The sequence below is a fragment of the Meriones unguiculatus genome, chromosome 19, assembly GCF_030254825.1.
Source record: "Meriones unguiculatus strain TT.TT164.6M chromosome 19, Bangor_MerUng_6.1, whole genome shotgun sequence".
In the NCBI taxonomy this organism is placed as follows: Eukaryota; Metazoa; Chordata; class Mammalia; order Rodentia; family Muridae; genus Meriones; species Meriones unguiculatus.
The window spans coordinates 4,104,157-4,125,000 of record NC_083366.1 but is presented as its reverse complement, the minus strand read 5'-3'; positions in this window follow the sequence as shown (position 1 = coordinate 4,125,000).

Below are 20,844 nucleotides of genomic sequence, written 5' to 3'. Positions count from 1 at the left end.
TTAGTGTTAGGGTTAGGGGTTAGGGTTAGGGTTAGGGTTAGGGTTAGTGTTAGGGTTAGGGTTAGGGTTAGGGCCTTAGGGTTAGGGTTAGGGTTAGGGTTATATCACTTTTCAGTTTTCCTGTTATAATAATTTTTCAGGCGACTCATATGTGAATTAGTTTACAAAGTTGTGCTTTGCGTTTCTGTTCTTTCAATGGAAACTTGTTTCTGTGCCATACAGTGTGAGATAACACTTTCCGGTTTCCCTGTATTCCTAATTGAGCGAGCGACACACATGTGATTTAGTTTACAAAGTAGTGCTTTGGGTTTCTGTTCTTCTTGGAAACTTGTTTCTGTGCTGTACAGTGTGATATATCACTTTTCAGTTTTCCTGTTGTAATAATTGAACGGGCGACACGAATGTGATTTAGTTTACAAAGTTGTGCTTTGCTTTTCTGTTCTTTCGATGGAAACTAGTTTCTGTGCCGTACAGTGCAAGATAACACTTTTCGGTTTTCCTGTATTCCTAATTGAGCGAGTGATACACATGTGATTCAGTTTAGAAAGTAGTGCTTTTCATTTACGTTCTTTCGTTGGAAACTTGTTCCTGTTAGGAACAAGTTAGGGTTAGGGTTTGGGTTAGGGTTAGGGTTAGGGTTAGGGTTAGGTTAGGGCTGGGTAAGGGATAAGGTTAGCGTTAGGGTTAGGGTTAGGGATAGGGTTAGGGTTAGGCTTAGGGTTAGGGGTTAGGGTTAGGGTTAGAGTTAGCGTTAGGGTTAGGGCCTTAGGGTTAGGGTTAGGGTTATATCACTTTTCAGTTTTCCTGTTATAATACTTGAACAGGCGACACATATGTGAATTAGTTTACAAAGTTGTGCTTTGCGTTTCTGTTCTTTCAATGGAAACTTGTTTCTGTGCCGCACAGTGCGAGATAACACTTTTCAGTTTTCCTGTATTCCTAATTGAGCGAGCGACACACAGGTGATTCTGTTTAAAAGTAGTGCTTTGCTTTTCTGTTCTTTCGTTGGAAAGTTGTTCTTGTGCTGTACAGTGAGATATATTACTGTTCAGTTTTCCTGTATTCCTAATGGAGCGAGCGACACACATGTGATTTAGTTTACAAATTAGTAATTTTCTTTTTTGTTTTTTCATTTGAAACTTGTTCCTGTGCTGTACAATGTGATATATCACTTTTCAGTTTTCCTGTTATAATAATTGAACAGGCGACACGTATGTGAATTAGTTTACAAAGTTGTGCTTTGCGTTTCTGTTCTTTCGATGGAAACATGTTCCTGTGCTGTACAGTGTGTTATATCACTTTTCAGTTTTCCTCTTATAATAATTGAACAGGCGACACGTATGTCATTTAGTTTACAAAGGTGTGCTTTGTGTTTCTGTTCTTTCTTTGGAAACTTGTTTCTGTGCAATACAGTGTGAGATAACACTTTCCGGTTTCCCTGTATTCCTAATTGAGCGAGTGACACATATGTGATTCAGTTTACAAAGTAGTGCTGTTCATTTACGTTCTTTCGTTGGAAACTTGTTCCTATTAGGAACAAGTTAGGGTTAGGGTTATGGTTAGGGTTAGGTTAGGGCTGGGTAAGGGAAAGGGTTAGCTTTAGGGTTAGGGTTAGGGTTAGGGTTAGGGTTAGGGTTAGGGGTTAGGGTTAGGGTTAGGGTTAGGGTTAGGTTTAGGGCCTTAGGGTTAGGGTTAGGAACTTAGGGTTAGGGTTAGGTTTAGGGTTATATCACTTTTCAGTTTTCCTGTTATAATAATTGAACAGGCGACACATATGTGAATTAGTGTACAAAGTTGTGCTTTGCGTTTCTGTTCTTTCAATGGAAACTTGTTTCTGTGCCGTACAGTGCGAGATAACACTTTTCAGTTTTCCTGTATTCCTAATTGAGCGAGCGACACACAGGTGATTCTGTTTAAAAGTTGTGCTTTGCTTTTCTGTTCTTTCGTTGGAAACTTGTTCTTGTGCTGTACAGTGAGATATATTACTGTTCAGTTTTCCTGTATTCCTAATGGAGCGAGCGACACACATTTGATTTAGTTTACAAATTAGTGATTTTCTTTTTTGTTCTTTCATTTGAAACTTGTTCCTGTGCTGTACAATGTGATATATCACTTCTCAGTTTTCCTGATATAATAATTGAACAGACGACACGTATGTGAATTAATTTACAATGTTGTGCTTTGCGTTTCTGTTCTTTCAATGGAAACATGTTCCTGTGCTGTACAGTGTGTTATATCCCTTTTCAGTTTTCCTCTTATAATAATTGAACAGGCGACACGTATGTCATTTAGTTTACAAAGTTGTGCTTTGCGTTTCTGTTCTTTCTTTGGAAACTTGTTTCTGTGCCATACAGTGTGAGATAACACTTTCCGGTTTCCCGGTATTCCTAATTGAGAGAAGGACACACATGTGATTTAGTTTACAAAGTAGTGCTTTTGGTTTCTGTTCTTCTTGGAAACTTGTTTCTGTGCTGTACAGTGTGATATATCACTTTTCAGTTTTCCTGTTGTAATAATTGAACGGGCGACACGTATGTGATTTAGTTTACAAAGTTGTGCTTTGCTTTTCTGTTCTTTCCATGGAAACTAGTTTCTGTGCCGTACAGTGCGAGATAACACTTTTCGGTTTTCCTAAATTCCTAACTGAGCGAGTGAAACACATGTGATTCAGTTTACAAAGTAGTGCTTTTCATTTACGTTCTTTCGTTGGAAACTTGTTCCTGTTAGGAACAAGTTAGGGTTAGGGTTAGGGTTAGGGTTAGGGTTAGGGTTAGGGTTAGGGTTAGGGTTAGGTTACGGCTGGGTAAGGGATAGGGTTAGCGTTAGGGTTAGGGTTAGGGTTAGGGTTAGGGTTAGTGTTAGGGGTTAGGGTTAGGGTTAGGGTTATATAACTTTTCAGTTTTCCTGTTATAATAATTGAACAGAAGACACATATGTGAATTAGTTTAAAAAGTGGTGCTTTGCGTTTCTGTTCTTTCAATGGAAAGTTGTTTCTGTGCCGTACAGTGCGAGATAACACTTTTCAGTTTTCCTGTATTCCTATTTGAGCGAGCGACACACAGGTGATTCTGTTTAAAAGTAGTGCTTTGCTTTTCTGTTCTTTCATTGGAAAGTTGGTCTTGTGCTGTACAATGAGATATATTACTGTTCAGTTTTCCTGTATTCCTAATGGAGCGAGCGACACACATGTGATTTAGTTTACAAATTAGTGAGTTTCTTTTTTGTTCTTTCATTTGAAACTTGTTCCTGTGCTGTACAATGTGATATATCACTTTTCAGTTTTCCTGTTATAATAATTGAACAGGCGACACGTATGTGAATTACTTTACAAAGTTGTGCTTTGCGTTTCTGTTCTTTCAATGGAAACATGTTCCTGTGCTGTACAGTGTGTTATATCACTTTTCAGGTTTCCTCTTATAATAATTGAACAGGTGACACGTATGTCATTTAGTTTTCAAAGGTGTGCTTTGCGTTTCTGTTCTTTCTTTGGAAACTTGTTTCTGTGCCATACAGTGTGAGATAACACTTTCCGGCTTCCCTATATTCCTAATTGAGCGAGCGACACACATGTGATTTAGGTTACAAAGTAGTGCTTTGGGTTTCTGTTCTTCTTGGAAATTTGTTTCTGTGCTGTACAGTGTGATATATCACTTTTCAGTTTTCCTGTTGTAATAATTGAACGGGGGACACGTATGTGATTTAGTTTACAAAGTTGTGCTTTGCTTTTCTGTTCTTTCGATGGAAACTAGTTTCTGTGCCTTACAGTGCGAGATAACACTTTTCGGTTTTCCTGTATTCCTAATTGAGCGAGTGACACACATGTGATTCACTTTACAAAGTAGTGCTTTTCATTTACGTTCTTTCGTTGGAAACTTTTTCCTAGGAACAAGTTAGGGTTAGGGTTAGGGTTAGGGTTAGGGTTAGGGTTAGGTTAGCGCTGGGTAAGGGATAGGGTTAGCGTTAGGGTTAGGGTTAGGGTTAGGGTTAGGGTTAGGGTTAGGGCCTTAGGGTTAGGGTTAGGGTTAGGGTTAGGGTTATATCACTTTTCAGTTTTTCTGTTATAATAATTGAACAGGCGACACGTACGTGAATTAGTTTACAAAGTTGTGCTTTGCGTTTCTGTTCTTTCGATGGAAACATGTTCCTGTGCTGTACAGTGTGTTATATCACTTTTCAGTTTTCCTATTATAATAATTGAACAGGCGACACGTATGTCATTTAGTTTACAAAGGTGTGCTTTGCGTTTCTGTTCTTTCTTTGGAAACTTGTTTCTGTGCCATACAGTGTGAGATAACACTTTCTGGTTTCCCTGTATTCCTAATTGAGCGAGCGACACACATGTGATTTAGTTTACAAAGTAGTGCTTTGGGTTTCTGTTCTTATTGGAAACTTGTTTCTGTGCTGTACAGTGTGATATATCACTTTTCAGTTTTCCTGTTGTAGTAATTGTACGGGCGACACGTATGTGATTTAGTTTACAAAGTTGTGCTTTGCTTTTCTGTTCTTTCGATGGAAACTAGTTTCTGTGCCGTACAGTGCGAGATAACACTTTTCGGTTTTCCTGTATTCCTAATTGAGCGAGTGACACACATGTGATTCAGTTTACAAAGTAGTGCTTTTCATTTACGTTCTTTCGTTGGAAACTTGTTCCTGTTAGGAACAAGTTAGGGTTAGGGATATGGCTAGGGTTAGGGTTAGGGTTAGGGTTACGGTTAGGTTAGGGCTGGGTAAGGGATAGGGTTAGCGTTAGGGTTAGGGTTAGGGAAAGGGTTAGGGTTAGGGTTAGGGTTAGGGGTTAGGGTTAGGGTTAGGGTTAGGGTTAGGTCCTTAGGGTTAGGGTTAGGGTTAGGGTTATATCACTTTTCAGTTTTCCTGTTATAATAATTGAACAGGAGACACATATGTGAATTAGTTTACAAAGTAGTGCTTTGCTTTTCTGTTCTTTCGTTGGAAACTTGTTCTTGTGCTGTACAGTGAGATATATTACTGTTCAGTTTTCCTGTATTCATAATGGAGCGAGCGACATACATGTGATATAGTTTACAAATTAGTGATTTTCTTTTTTGTTCTTTCATTTGAAACTTGTTCCTGTGCTGTACAATGTGATATATCACTTTTCAGTTTTCCTGTTATAATAATTGAACAGGCGACACGTATGTGAATTAGTTTAAAAAGTTCTGCTTTGCCTTTCTGTTCTTTCAATGGAAACTTGTTTCTGTGCCGTACAGTGCGAGATAACACTTTTCAGTTTTCCTGTATTCCTATTTGAGCGAGCGACACACAGGTGATTCTGTTTAAAAGTAGTGCTTTGCTTTTCTGTTCTTTCGTTGGAAAGTTGGTCTTGTGCTGTACAGTGAGATATATTACTGTTCAGTTTTCCTGTATTCCTAATGGAGCGAGCGACACACATGTGATTTAGTTTACAAATTAGTGAGTTTCTTTTTTGTTCTTTCATTTGAAACTTGTTCCTGTGCTGTACAATGTGATATATCACTTTTCAGTTTTCCTGTTATAATAATTGAACAGGCGACACGTATGTGAATTAGTTTACAAAGTTGTGCTTTGCGTTTCTGTTCTTTCAATGGAAACATGTTCCTGTGCTGTACAGTGTGTTATATCACTTTTCAGTTTTCCTCTTATAATAATTGAACAGGTGACACGTATGTCATTTAGTTTTCAAAGGTGTGCTTTGCGTTTCTGTTCTTTCTTTGGAAACTTGTTTCTGTGCCATACAGTGTGAGATAACACTTTCCGTTTTCCCTGTATTCCTAATTGAGCGAGCGACACACATGTGATTTAGGTTACAAAGTAGTGCTTTGGTTTTCTGTTCTTCTTGGAAACTTGTTTCTGTGCTGTACAGTGTGATATATCACTTTTCAGTTTTCCTGTTGTAATAATTGAACGGGGGACACGTATGTGATTTAGTTTACAAAGTTGTGCTTTGCTTTTCGGTTCTTTCGATGGAAACTAGTTTCTGTGCCTTACAGTGCGAGATAACACTTTTCGGTTTTCCTGTATTCCTAATTGAGCGAGTGACACACATGTGATTCACTTTACAAAGTAGTGCTTTTCATTTACGTTCTTTCGTTGGAAACTTGTTCCTGTTAGGAACAAGTTAGGGTTAGGGTTAGGGTTAGGGTTAGGGTTAGGGGTTAGGGTTAGGGTTAGGGTTAGTGTTAGGGTTAGGGTTAGGGTTAGGTTAGCGCTGGGTAAGGGATAGGGTTAGGGTTAGGGTTAGGGTTAGGGTTAGGGTTAGGGTTAGGGGTTAGGGTTAGGGATAGGGTTAGGGTTAGGGTTAGGGGTTAGGGTTAGTGTTAGGGTTAGGGCCTTAGGGTTAGGGTTAGGGTTAGGGTTATATCACTTTTCAGTTTTCCTGTTATAATAATTGAACAGGCGACACGTATGTGAATTAGTTTACAAAGTTGTGCTTTGCGTTTCTGTTCTTTCGATGGAAACATGTTCCTGTGCTGTACAGTGTGTTATATCACTTTTCAGTTTTCCTCTTATAATAATTGAACAGGCGACACGTATGTCATTTAGTTTACAAAGGTGTGCTTTGCGTTTCTGTTCTTTCTTTGGAAACTTGTTTCTGTGCCATACAGTGTGAGATAACACTTTGCGTTTTCCCTGTATTCCTAATTGAGCGAGCGACACACATGTGATTTAGTTTACAAAGTAGTGCTTTGGGTTTCTGTTCTTCTTGGAAACTTGTTTCTGTGCTGTACATTGTGATATATCACTTTTCAGTTTTCCTCTTATAATAATTGAACAGGCGACACGTATGTGATTTAGTTTACAAAGTTGTGCTTTGCTTTTCTGTTCTTTCGATGGAAACTAGTTTTTGTGCCGTACAGTGAGAGATAACACTTTGCGTTTTTCCTGTATTCCTAATTGAGCGAGTGACACACATGTGATTCAGTTTACAAAGTAGTGCTTTTCATTTACGTTCTTTCGTTGGAAAATTGTTCCTGTTAGGAACAAGTTAGGGTTAGGGATAGGGCTAGGGTTAGGGTTAGGGTTAGGGTTACGGTTAGGTTAGGGCTGGGTAAGGGATAGGGTTAGCGTTAGGGTTAGGGTTAGGGAAAGGGTTAGGGTTAGGGTTAGGGTTAGGGGTTAGGGTTAGGGTTAGGGTTAGGGTTAGGTCCTTAGGGTTAGGGTTAGGGTTAGGGTTATATCACTTTTCAGTTTTCCTGTTATAATAATTGAACAGGCGACACATATGTGAATTAGTTTACAAAGTAGTGCTTTGCTTTTCTGTTCTTTCGTTGGAAACTTGTTCTTGTGCAGTACAGTGAGATATATTACTGTTCAGTTTTCCTGTATTCCTAATGGAGCAAGCGACATACATGTGATTTAGTTTACAAATTAGTGATTTTCTTTTTTGTTCTTTCATTTGAAACTTGTTCATGTGCTGTACAATGTGATATATCACTTTTCAGTTTTCCTGTTTTAATAATTGAACAGGCGACACGTATGTGAATTAGTTTAAAAAGTTCTGCTTTGCGTTTCTGTTCTTTCAATGGAAACTTGTTTCTGTGCCGTACAGTGTGAGATAACACTTTTCAGTTTTCCTGTATTCCTATTTGAGCGAGCGACACACAGGTGATTCTGTTTAAAAGTAGTGCTTTGCTTTTCTGTTCTTTCGTTGGAAAGTTGGTCTTGTGCTGTACAGTGAGTTATATTACTGTTCAGTTTTCCTGTATTCCTAATGGAGCGAGCGACACACATGTGATTTAGTTTACAAATTAGTGAGTTTCTTTTTTGTTCTTTCATTTGAAACTTGTTCCTGTGCTGTACAATATGATATATCACTTTTCAGTTTTCCTGTTATAATAATTGAACAGGCGACACGTATGTGAATTAGTTTACAAAGTTGTGCTTTGCGTTTCTGTTCTTTTTTGGAAACATGTTCCTGTGCTGTACAGTGTGTTATATCACTTTTCAGTTTTCCTGTTGTAATAATTGAACGGGCGACACGTATGTGATTTAGTTTACAAAGTTGTGCTTTGCTTTTCTGTTCTTTCTTTGGAAACTTGTTTCTGTGCCATACAGTGTGAGATAACACTTTTCGGTTTCCCTGTATTCCTAATTGAGCGAGCGACACACATGTGATTTAGTTTACAAAGTAGTGCTTTGGGTTTCTGTTCTTCTTGGAAACTTGTTTCTGTGCTGTACAGTGTGATATATCACTTTTCAGTTTTCCTGTTGTAATAATTGAACAGGCGACACGTATGTGATTTAGTTTACAAAGTTGTGCTTTGCTTTTCTGTTCTTTCGATGGAAACTAGTTTCTGTGCCTTAGAGTGCGAGATAACACTTTTCGGTTTTCCTGTATTCCTAATTGAGCGAGTGACACACATGTGATTCACTTTACAAAGTAGTGCTTTTCATTTACGTTCTTTCGTTGGAAACTTGTTCCTGTTAGGAACAAGTTAGGGTTAGGGTTAGGGTTAGGGTTAGGGTTAGGTTAGGGCTGGGTAAGGGATAGGGTTAGCGTTAGGGTTAGGGTTAGGGTTAGGGTTAGGGTTAGTTTTAGGGTTAGGGGTTAGGGTTAGGGTTAGGGTTAGTGTTACGGTTAGGGTTAGGGTTAGGGCCTTAGGGTTAGGGTTAGGGTTATATCACTTTTCAGTTTTCCTGTTATAATACTTGAACAGGCGACACATATGTGAATTAGTTTACAAAGTTGTGCTTTGCGTTTCTGTTCTTTCAATGGAAACTTGTTTCTGTGCCGTACAGTGCGAGATAACACTTTTCAGTTTTCCTGTATTCCTAATTGAGCGAGCGACACACAGGTGATTCTGTTTAAAAGTAGTGCTTTGCTTTTCTGTTCTTTCGTTGGAAAGTTGTTCTTGTGCTGTACAGTGAGATATATTACTGTTCAGTTTTCCTGTATTCTTAATGGAGCGAGCGATACACATGTGATTTAGTTCACAACTTAGTAATTTTCTTTTTTGTTCTTTCATTTGAAACTTGTTCCTGTGCTGTACAATGTGATATATCACTTTTCAGTTTTCCTGTTATAATAATTGAACAGGCGACACGTATGTGAATTAGTTTACAAAGTTGTGCTTTGCGTTTCTGTTCTTTCGATGGAAACATGTTCCTGTGCTGTACAGTGTGTTATATCACTTTTCAGTTTTCCTCTTATAATAATTGAACAGGCGACACGTATGTCATTTAGTTTACAAAGGTGTGCTTTGCGTTTCTGTTCTTTCTTTGGAAACTTGTTTCTGTGCCATACAGTGTGAGATAACACTTTCCGGTTTCCCTGTATTCCTAATTGAGCGAATGAAACATATGTGATTCACTTTACAAAGTAGTGCTGTTCATTTACGTTCTTTCGTTGGAAACTTGTTCCTGTTAGGAACAAGTTAGGGTTAGGGTTAGGGTTAGGGTTAGGTTAGGGCTGGGTAAGGGATAGGGTTAGCGTTAGGGTTAGGGTTAGGGTTAGGGTTAGGGTTATGGTTAGGGTTAGGGTTAGGGTTAGGGGTTAGGGTTAGGGTTAGGGTTAGGGTTAGGGCCTTAGGGTTAGGGTTAGGAACTTAGGGTTAGGGTTAGGGTTAGGGTTATATCACTTTTCAGTTTTCCTGTTATAATAATTGAACAGGCGACTCATATGTGAATTAGTTTACAAAGTTGTGCTTTGCGTTTCTGTTCTTTCGATGGAAACATGTTCCTGTGCTGTACAGTGTGTTATATCACTTTTCAGTTTTCCTCTTATAATAATTGAACAGGCGACACGTATGTCATTTAGTTTACAAAGGTGTGCTTTGCGTTTCTGTTCTTTCTTTGGAAACTTGTTTCTGTGCCATACAGTGTGAGATAACACTTTCCGGTTTCCCTGTATTACTAATTGAGCGAGCGACACACATGTGATTTAGTTTACAAAGTAGTGCTTTGGGTTTCTGTTCTTCTTGGAAACTTGTTTCTGTGCTGTACAGTGTGATATATCACTTTTCAGTTTTCCTCTTATAATAATTGAACAGGCGACACGTATGTGATTTAGTTTACAAAGTTGTGCTTTGCTTTTCTGTTCTTTCGATGGAAACTAGTTTCTGTGCCGTACAGTGCGAGATAACACTTTTCGGTTTTCCTGTATTCCTAAATGAGCGAGTGACACACATGTGATTCAGTTTACAAAGTAGTGCTTTTCATTCACGTTCTTTCGTTGGAAACTTGTTCCTGTTAGGAACAAGTTAGGGTTAGGGTTAGGGCTGGGTAAGGGATAGGGTTAGCAATAGGGTTAAGGTTAGGGATAGGGTTAGGGTTAGGGTTAGGGTTAGGGGTTAGGGTTAGGGTTAGGGTTAGGGTTAGGGCCTTAGGGTTAGGGTTAGGGTTAGGGTTATATCAATTTTCAGTTTTCCTGTTATAATAATTGAACAGGCGACTCATATGTGAATTAGTGTACAAAGTTGTGCTTTGCGTTTCTGTTCTTTCAATGGAAACTTGTTTCTGTGCCTTACAGTGCGAGATAACACTTTTCAGTTTTCCTGTATTCCTAATTGAGCGAGCGACACACAGGTGATTCTGTTTAAAAGTAGTGCTTTGCTTTTCTGTTCTTTCGTTGGAAACTTGTTCTTGTGCTGTACAGTGAGATATATTACTGTTCAGTTTTCCTGTATTCCTAATGGAGCAAGAGACACACATGTGATTTAGTTTACAAATTAGTGATTTTCTTTTATGTTCTTTCATTTGAAACTTGTTCCTGTGCTGTACAATGTGATATATCACTTTTCAGTTTTCCTGTTGTAATAATTGAACAGGCGACACGTATGTGAATTAGTTTACAAAGTTGTGCTTTGAGTTTCTGTTCTTTCGATGGAAACATTTTCCTGTGCTGTACAGTGTGTTATATCACTTTTCAGTTTTCCTCTTATAATAATTGAACAGGTGACACGTATGTCATTTAGTTTACAAAGGTGTGCTTTGCGTTTCTGTTCTTTCTTTGGAAACTTGTTTCTGTGCCATACAGAGTGAGATAACACTTTCCGGTTTCCCTGTATTCCTAATTGAGCGAGCGACACACATGTGATTTAGTTTACAAAGTAGTGCTTTGGGTTTCTGTTCTTCTTGGAAACTTGTTTCTGTGCTGTACAGTGTGATATATCACTTTTCAGTTTTCCTGTTGTAAAAATTGAACGGGCGACACGTATGTGATTTAGTTTACAAAGTTGTGCTTTGCTTTTCTGTTCTTTCGATGGAAACTAGTTTCTGTGCCTTACAGTGCGAGATAACACTTTTCGGTTTTCCTGTATTCCTAATTGAGCGAGTGACACACATGTGATTCACTTTACAAAGTAGTGCTTTTCATTTACGTTCTTTCGTTGGAAACTTGTTCCTGTTAGGAACAAGTTAGGGTTAGGGTTAGAGTTAGGGTTAGGTTAGGGCTGGGTAAGGGATAGGGTTAGCGTTAGGGTTAGGGTTAGGGTTAGGGTTAGGGTTAGGGTTAGGGTTAGGGGTTAGGGTTAGGGTTAGGGTTAGGGTTAGGGCCTTAGGGTTAGGGTTAGGGTTAGGGTTATATCACTTTTCAGTTTTCCTGTTATAATAATTGAACAGGCGACACATATGTGAATTAGTTTACAAAGTTGTGCTTTGCGTTTCTGTTCTTTCAATGGAAACTTGTTTCTGTGCCGTACAGTGCGAGATAACACTTTTCAGTTTTCCTGTATTCCTATTTGAGCGAGCGACACACAGGTGATTCTGTTTAAAAGTAGTGCTTTGCTTTTCTGTTCTTTCGTTGGAAACTTGTTCTTGTGCTGTACAGTGAGATATATTACTGTTCAGTTATCCTGTATTTCTAATGGAGCGATCGACACACATGTGATTTAGTTTACAAATTAGTGATTTTCTTTTTTGTTCTTTCATTTGAAACTTGTTTCTCTGCTGTACAATGTGATATATCACTTTTCAGATTTCCTGTTATTATAATTGAACAGGCGACGCTTATGTGAATTAGTTTACAAAGTTGAGCTTTGCGTTTCTGTTCTTTCGATGGAAACATGTTCCTGTGCTGTACAGTGTGTTATATCACTTTTCAGTTTTCCTCTTATAATAATTGAACAGGCGACACGTATGTCATTTAGTTTACAAAGTTGTGCTTTCCGTTTCTCTTCTTTCTTTGGAAACTTGTTTCTGTGCCATACAGTGGGAGATAACACTTTTCGGTTTCCCTGTATTCCAAATTGAGCGAGCGACACATGTGATTTAGTTTACAAAGTAGTGCTTTGGGTTTCTGTTCTTCTTGGAAACTTGTTTCTGTGCTGTACAGTGTGATATATCACTTTTCAGTTTTCCTGTTGTAATAATTGAACGGGCGACACGTATGTGATTTAGTTTACAAAGTTGTGCTTTGCTTTTCTGCTCTTTCGATGGAAACTAGTTTCTGTGCCGTACAGTGCGAGATAACACTTTTCGGTTTTCCTGTATTCCTAATTGAGCGAGTGACACACATGTGATTCACTTTACAAAGTAGTGCTTTTCATTTACGTTCTTCCGTTGGAAACTTGTTCCTTAGGGTTAGGGTTAAAGTTAGGGTTAGGGTGAGGGTTAGGGTTAGGGTTAGGTTAGGGCTGGGTAAGGGATAGGGTTAGCGTTAGGGTTAGGGTTAGGGTTAGGGTTAGGGTTAGGATTAGGGCCTTAAAGTTAGGGTTAGGGTTAGGGCCTTAGGGTTAGGGTTAGGGTTAGGGTTATATCACTTTTCAGTTTTCCTGTTATAATAATTGAACAGCCGACACATATGTGAATTAGTTTACAAAGTTGTTCTTTCTTTTCTGTTCTTTCAATGGAAACTTTTTTCTGTGCCGTACAGTGCGAGATAACACTTTCCGGTTTCCCTGTATTCCTAATTGAGCGAGCGACACACATGTGATTTATTTTACAAATTAGTGATTTTCTTTTTTGTTCTTTCATTTGAAACATGTTCCTGTGCTGTACGGTGTGTTATATCACTTTTCAGTTTTCCTCTTATAATAATTGAACAGGCGACATGTATGTCATTTAGTTTACAAAGTTGTGCTTTCCGTTTCTCTTCTTTCTTTGGAAACTTGTTTCTGTGCCATACAGTGTGAGATAACAGTTTCCAGTTTCCCTGTATTCTTAATTGAGCGAGCGACACACATGTGATTTAGTTTACAAAGTAGTGGTTTGGGTTTCTGTTCTACTTGGAAACTTGTTTCTGTGCTGTACAGTGTGATATATCACTTTTCAGTTTTCCTGTTGTAATAATTGAACGGGCGACACGTATGTGATTTAGTTTACAAAGTTGTACTTTGCTTTTCTGTTCTTTCGATGGAAACTAGTTTCTGTGCCGTACAGTGCGAGATAACACTTTTCGGTTTTCCTGTATTCCTAATTGAGCGAGTGACACACATGTGATTCAGTTTACAAAGTAGTGCTTTTCATTTACGTTCTTTCGTTGGAAACTTGTTCCTGTAAGGAACAAGTTAGGGTTAGGGTTAGGTTTAGGGTTAGGGTTAGGGTTAGGGTTAGGGTTAGGGTTAGAGTTAGGGTTAGGTTAGGGCTGGGTAAGGGATAGGGTTAACATTAGGGTTAGGGTTAGGGTTAGGGTTAGGGTTAGGGTTTGGGGTTAGGGTTAGGGTTACGTTTAGGGTTAGGGTTAGGGCCTTAGGGTTAGGGTTAGGGTTAGGGTTATATCACTTTTCAGTTTTCCTGTTATAATAATTGAACAGGCGACACATATGTGAATTAGTTTACAAAGTTGTGCTTTGCGTTTCTGTTCTTTCAATGGAAACTAGTTTCTGTGCCGTACAGTGCGAGATAACACATTTCGGTTTTCCTGTATTCCTAATTGAGCGAGTGACACACATGTGATTCAGTTTACAAAGTAGTGCTTTTCATTTACGTCTTTCGTTGGAAACTTGTTCCTGTTAGGAACAAGTTAGGGTTAGGGTTAGGGTAAGGGTTAGGGTTAGGGTTAGGTTAGGGCTGGGTAAGGGATAGGGTTAGCGTTAGAGTGAGGGTTAGGGTTAGGGTTAGGGTTAGGGTTAGGGTTAGGGGTTAGGGTTAGGGTTAGGGTTAGGGTTAGGGCCTTAGGGTTAGGGTTAGGGTTAGGGTTATATCACCTTTCAGTTTTCCTGTTATAATAATTGAACAGGCGACACATATGTGAATTAGTTTACAAAGTTGTGCTTTGCGTTTCTGTTCTTTCAATGGAAACTTGTTTCTGTGCCGTACAGTGCGAGATAACACTTTTCGGTTTTCCTGTATTCCTAATTGAGCGAGTGACACACATGTGATTCACTTTACAAAGTAGTGCTTTTCATTTACGTTCTTCCGTTGGAAACTTGTTCCTGTTAGGAACAAGTTAGGGTTAGGTTTAAATTTAGGGTTAGGGTTAGGGTTAGGGTTAGGGTTAGGTTAGGACTGGGTAAGGGATAGGGTTAGCGTTAGGGTTAGGGTTAGGGTTAGGGTTAGGGTTAGGGTTAGGGTTAGGGTTAGGGCCTTAGGGTTAGGGTTAGGTTTAGGGCCTTAGGGTTACGGTTAGGGTTAGGGTTATATCACTTTTCAGTTTACCTGTTATAATAATTGAACAGCCGACACATATGTGAATTAGTTTACAAAGTTGTGCTTTGCGTTTCTGTTCTTTCAATGGAAACTTGTTTCTGTGCCTTACAGTGCGAGATAACACTTTCCGGTTTCCCTGTATTCCTAATTTTGCGAGCGACACACATGTGATTTAGTTTACAAATTAGTGATTTTCTTTTTTGTTCTTTCATTTGAAACATGTTCCTGTGCTGTAGAGTGTGTTATATCACTTTTCAGTTTTCCTCTTATAATAATTGAACAGGCGACACGTATGTCATTTAGTTTACAAACTTGAGCTTTCCGTTTCTGTTCTTTCTTTGGAAACTTGTTTCTGTGCCATACAGTGTGAGATAAAAGTTTCCAGTTTCCCTGTATTCTTAATTGAGCGAGCGACACACATGTGATTTAGTTTACAAAGTAGTGCTTTGGGTTTCTGTTCTACTTGGAAACTTGTTTCTGTGCTGTACAGTGTGATATATCACTTTTCAGTTTTCCTGTTGTAATAATTGAACGGGCGACACGTATATGATTTAGTTTACAAAGTTGTACTTTGCTTTTCTGTTCTTTCGATGGAAACTAGTTTCTGTGCCGTACAGTGCGAGATAACACTTTTCGTTTTTCCTGTATTCCTAATTGAGCGAGTGACACACATGTGATTCAGTTTACAAAGTAGTGCTTTTCATTTACGTTCTTTCGTTGGAAACTTGTTCCTGTTAGGAACAAGTTAGGGTTAGGGTTAGGTTTAGGGTTAGGGTTAGGGTTTGGGGTTAGGGTTAGGGTTACGGTTAGGGTTAGGGTTAGGGTTAGGGTTTGGGGTTAGGGTTAGGGTTAGGGTTAGGGTTAGGGTTAGGGTTAGGGTTAGGGGTTAGGGTTAGGGTTAGGGTTAGTGTTAGGGTTAGGGTTAGGGCCTTAGGGTTAGGGTTAGGGTTATATCACTTTTAAGTTTTCCTGTTATAATAATTGAACAGGCGACACATATGTGAATTAGTTTACAAAGTTGTGCTTTGCCTTTCTGTTCTTTCAATGGAAACTTGTTTCTGTGCCGTACAGTGCGAGATAACACTTTTCAGTTTTCCTGTATTCCTAATTGAGCGAGCGACACACAGGTGATTCTGTTTAAAAGTAGTGCTTTGCTTTTCTGTTCTTTCGTTGGAAAGTTGTTCTTGTGCTGTACAGTGAGATATATTACTGTTCAGTTTTCCTGTATTCCTAATGGAGCGAGCGACACACAGGTGATTTAGTTTACAAATTAGTGATTTTCTTTTTTGTTCTTTCATTTGAAACTTGTTCCTGTGCTGTACAATGTGATATATCACTTTTCAGTTATCCTGTTATAATAATTGAACAGGCGACACGTATGTGAATTAGTTTACAAAGTTGTGCTTTGCGTTTCTGTTCTTTCGATGGAAACATGTTCATGTGCTGTACAGTGTGTTATATCCCTTTTCAGTTTTCCTCTTATAATAATTGAACAGGCGACACGTATGTCATTTAGTTTACAAAGTTGTGCTTTCTGTTTCTGTTCTTTCTTTGGAAACTTTTTTCTGTGCCATACAGTATGAGATAACACTTTTCGGTTTCCCTGTATTCCTAATTGAGCGAGCGACACACATGTGATTTAGTTTACAAATTAGTGATTTTCTTTTTTGTTCTTTCATTAGAAACTTGTTTCTCTGCTGTACAATGTGATATATCACTTTTCAGTTTTCCTGTTATAATAATTGAACAGGCGACACTTATGTGAATTGGTTTACAAAGTTGTGCTTTGCGTTTCTGTTCTTTCGATGGAAACATGTTCCTGTGCTGTACAGTGTGTTATATCACTTTTCAGTTTTCCTCTTATAATAATTGAACAGGCGACACGTATGTCATTTAGTTTACAAAGCTGTGCTTTGCGTTTCTGTTCTTTCTTGGGAAACTTGTTTCTGTGTCATACAGTGTGAGATAACACTTTCCGGTTTCCCTGTATTCCTAATTGAGCGAGCGACACACATGTGATTTAGTTTACAAAGTAGTGCTTTGGGTTTCTGTTCTACTTGGAAACTTGTTTCTGTGCTGTACAGTGTGTTATATCACTTTTCAGTTTTCCTCTTATAATAATTGAACAGGCGACACGTATGTCATTTAGTTTACAAAGCTGTGCTTTGCGTTTCTGTTCTTTCTTTGGAAACTTGTTTCTGTGCCATACACTGCGAGATAACACTTTTCGGTTTTCCTGTATTCCTAACTGAGCGAGTGACACACATGTGATTCAGTTTACAAAGTAGTGCTTTTCATTTACGTTCTTTCGTTGGAAAATTGTTCCTGTTTGGAAAAAGTTAGGGTTAGGGTTAGGGTTACGGTTAGGTTAGGGCTGGGTAAGGGATAGGGTTAGCGTTAGGGTTAGGGTTAGGGTTAGGGTTAGGGTTAGGGTTAGGGTTAGGCTTAGGGGTTAGGGTTAGGGTTAGGGCCTTAGGGTTAGGGTTAGGGCCTTAGGGTTAGGGTTAGGGTTAGGGTTATATCACTTTTCAGTTTTCCTGTTATAGTAATTGAACAGGCGACACATATGTGAATTAGTTTACAAAGTTGTGCTTTGCGTTTCTGTTCTTTCGATGGAAACATGTTCCTGTGCTGTACAGTGTGTTATATCACTTTTCAGTTTTCCTCTTATAATAATTGAACAGGTGACATGTATGTCATTTAGTTTACAAAGGTGTGCTTTGCGTTTCTGTTCTTTCTTTGGAAACTTGTTTCTGTGCCATACAGTGTGAGATAACACTTTCCGTTTTCCCTGTATTCCTAATTGAGCGAGCGACACACATGTGATTTAGTTTACAAAGTAGTGCTTTGGGTTTCTGTTCTTCTTGGAAACTTGTTTCTGTGCTGTACAGTGTGATATATCACTTTTCAGTTTTCCTGTTGTAATAATTGAACGGGCGACACGTATGTGATTTAGTTTACAAAGTTGTGCTTTGCTTTTCTGCTCTTTCGATGGAAACTAGTTTCTGTGCCGTACAGTGCGAGATAACACTTTTCGGTTTTCCTGTATTCCTAATTGAGCGAGTGACACACATGTGATTCACTTTACAAAGTAGTGCTTTTCATTTACGTTCTTCCGTTGGAAACTTGTTCCTTAGGGTTAGGGTTAAAGTTAGGGTTAGGGTGAGGGTTAGGGTTAGGGTTAGGTTAGGGCTGGGTAAGGGATAGGGTTAGCGTTAGGGTTAGGGTTAGGGTTAGGGTTAGGGTTAGGATTAGGGCCTTAAAGTTAGGGTTAGGGTTAGGGCCTTAGGGTTAGGGTTAGGGTTAGGGTTATATCACTTTTCAGTTTTCCTGTTATAATAATTGAACAGCCGACACATATGTGAATTAGTTTACAAAGTTGTTCTTTCTTTTCTGTTCTTTCAATGGAAACTTTTTTCTGTGCCGTACAGTGCGAGATAACACTTTCCGGTTTCCCTGTATTCCTAATTGAGCGAGCGACACACATGTGATTTATTTTACAAATTAGTGATTTTCTTTTTTGTTCTTTCATTTGAAACATGTTCCTGTGCTGTACGGTGTGTTATATCACTTTTCAGTTTTCCTCTTATAATAATTGAACAGGCGACATGTATGTCATTTAGTTTACAAAGTTGTGCTTTCCGTTTCTCTTCTTTCTTTGGAAACTTGTTTCTGTGCCATACAGTGTGAGATAACAGTTTCCAGTTTCCCTGTATTCTTAATTGAGCGAGCGACACACATGTGATTTAGTTTACAAAGTAGTGGTTTGGGTTTCTGTTCTACTTGGAAACTTGTTTCTGTGCTGTACAGTGTGATATATCACTTTTCAGTTTTCCTGTTGTAATAATTGAACGGGCGACACGTATGTGATTTAGTTTACAAAGTTGTACTTTGCTTTTCTGTTCTTTCGATGGAAACTAGTTTCTGTGCCGTACAGTGCGAGATAACACTTTTCGGTTTTCCTGTATTCCTAATTGAGCGAGTGACACACATGTGATTCAGTTTACAAAGTAGTGCTTTTCATTTACGTTCTTTCGTTGGAAACTTGTTCCTGTAAGGAACAAGTTAGGGTTAGGGTTAGGTTTAGGGTTAGGGTTAGGGTTAGGGTTAGGGTTAGGGTTAGAGTTAGGGTTAGGTTAGGGCTGGGTAAGGGATAGGGTTAACATTAGGGTTAGGGTTAGGGTTAGGGTTAGGGTTAGGGTTTGGGGTTAGGGTTAGGGTTACGTTTAGGGTTAGGGTTAGGGCCTTAGGGTTAGGGTTAGGGTTAGGGTTATATCACTTTTCAGTTTTCCTGTTATAATAATTGAACAGGCGACACATATGTGAATTAGTTTACAAAGTTGTGCTTTGCGTTTCTGTTCTTTCAATGGAAACTAGTTTCTGTGCCGTACAGTGCGAGATAACACATTTCGGTTTTCCTGTATTCCTAATTGAGCGAGTGACACACATGTGATTCAGTTTACAAAGTAGTGCTTTTCATTTACGTCTTTCGTTGGAAACTTGTTCCTGTTAGGAACAAGTTAGGGTTAGGGTTAGGGTAAGGGTTAGGGTTAGGGTTAGGTTAGGGCTGGGTAAGGGATAGGGTTAGCGTTAGAGTGAGGGTTAGGGTTAGGGTTAGGGTTAGGGTTAGGGTTAGGGGTTAGGGTTAGGGTTAGGGTTAGGGTTAGGGCCTTAGGGTTAGGGTTAGGGTTAGGGTTATATCACCTTTCAGTTTTCCTGTTATAATAATTGAACAGGCGACACATATGTGAATTAGTTTACAAAGTTGTGCTTTGCGTTTCTGTTCTTTCAATGGAAACTTGTTTCTGTGCCGTACAGTGCGAGATAACACTTTTCGGTTTTCCTGTATTCCTAATTGAGCGAGTGACACACATGTGATTCACTTTACAAAGTAGTGCTTTTCATTTACGTTCTTCCGTTGGAAACTTGTTCCTGTTAGGAACAAGTTAGGGTTAGGTTTAAATTTAGGGTTAGGGTTAGGGTTAGGGTTAGGGTTAGGTTAGGACTGGGTAAGGGATAGGGTTAGCGTTAGGGTTAGGGTTAGGGTTAGGGTTAGGGTTAGGGTTAGGGTTAGGGTTAGGGCCTTAGGGTTAGGGTTAGGTTTAGGGCCTTAGGGTTACGGTTAGGGTTAGGGTTATATCACTTTTCAGTTTACCTGTTATAATAATTGAACAGCCGACACATATGTGAATTAGTTTACAAAGTTGTGCTTTGCGTTTCTGTTCTTTCAATGGAAACTTGTTTCTGTGCCTTACAGTGCGAGATAACACTTTCCGGTTTCCCTGTATTCCTAATTTTGCGAGCGACACACATGTGATTTAGTTTACAAATTAGTGATTTTCTTTTTTGTTCTTTCATTTGAAACATGTTCCTGTGCTGTAGAGTGTGTTATATCACTTTTCAGTTTTCCTCTTATAATAATTGAACAGGCGACACGTATGTCATTTAGTTTACAAACTTGAGCTTTCCGTTTCTGTTCTTTCTTTGGAAACTTGTTTCTGTGCCATACAGTGTGAGATAAAAGTTTCCAGTTTCCCTGTATTCTTAATTGAGCGAGCGACACACATGTGATTTAGTTTACAAAGTAGTGCTTTGGGTTTCTGTTCTACTTGGAAACTTGTTTCTGTGCTGTACAGTGTGATATATCACTTTTCAGTTTTCCTGTTGTAATAATTGAACGGGCGACACGTATATGATTTAGTTTACAAAGTTGTACTTTGCTTTTCTGTTCTTTCGATGGAAACTAGTTTCTGTGCCGTACAGTGCGAGATAACACTTTTCGTTTTTCCTGTATTCCTAATTGAGCGAGTGACACACATGTGATTCAGTTTACAAAGTAGTGCTTTTCATTTACGTTCTTTCGTTGGAAACTTGTTCCTGTTAGGAACAAGTTAGGGTTAGGGTTAGGTTTAGGGTTAGGGTTAGGGTTTGGGGTTAGGGTTAGGGTTACGGTTAGGGTTAGGGTTAGGGTTAGGGTTTGGGGTTAGGGTTAGGGTTAGGGTTAGGGTTAGGGTTAGGGTTAGGGTTAGGGGTTAGGGTTAGGGTTAGGGTTAGTGTTAGGGTTAGGGTTAGGGCCTTAGGGTTAGGGTTAGGGTTATATCACTTTTAAGTTTTCCTGTTATAATAATTGAACAGGCGACACATATGTGAATTAGTTTACAAAGTTGTGCTTTGCCTTTCTGTTCTTTCAATGGAAACTTGTTTCTGTGCCGTACAGTGCGAGATAACACTTTTCAGTTTTCCTGTATTCCTAATTGAGCGAGCGACACACAGGTGATTCTGTTTAAAAGTAGTGCTTTGCTTTTCTGTTCTTTCGTTGGA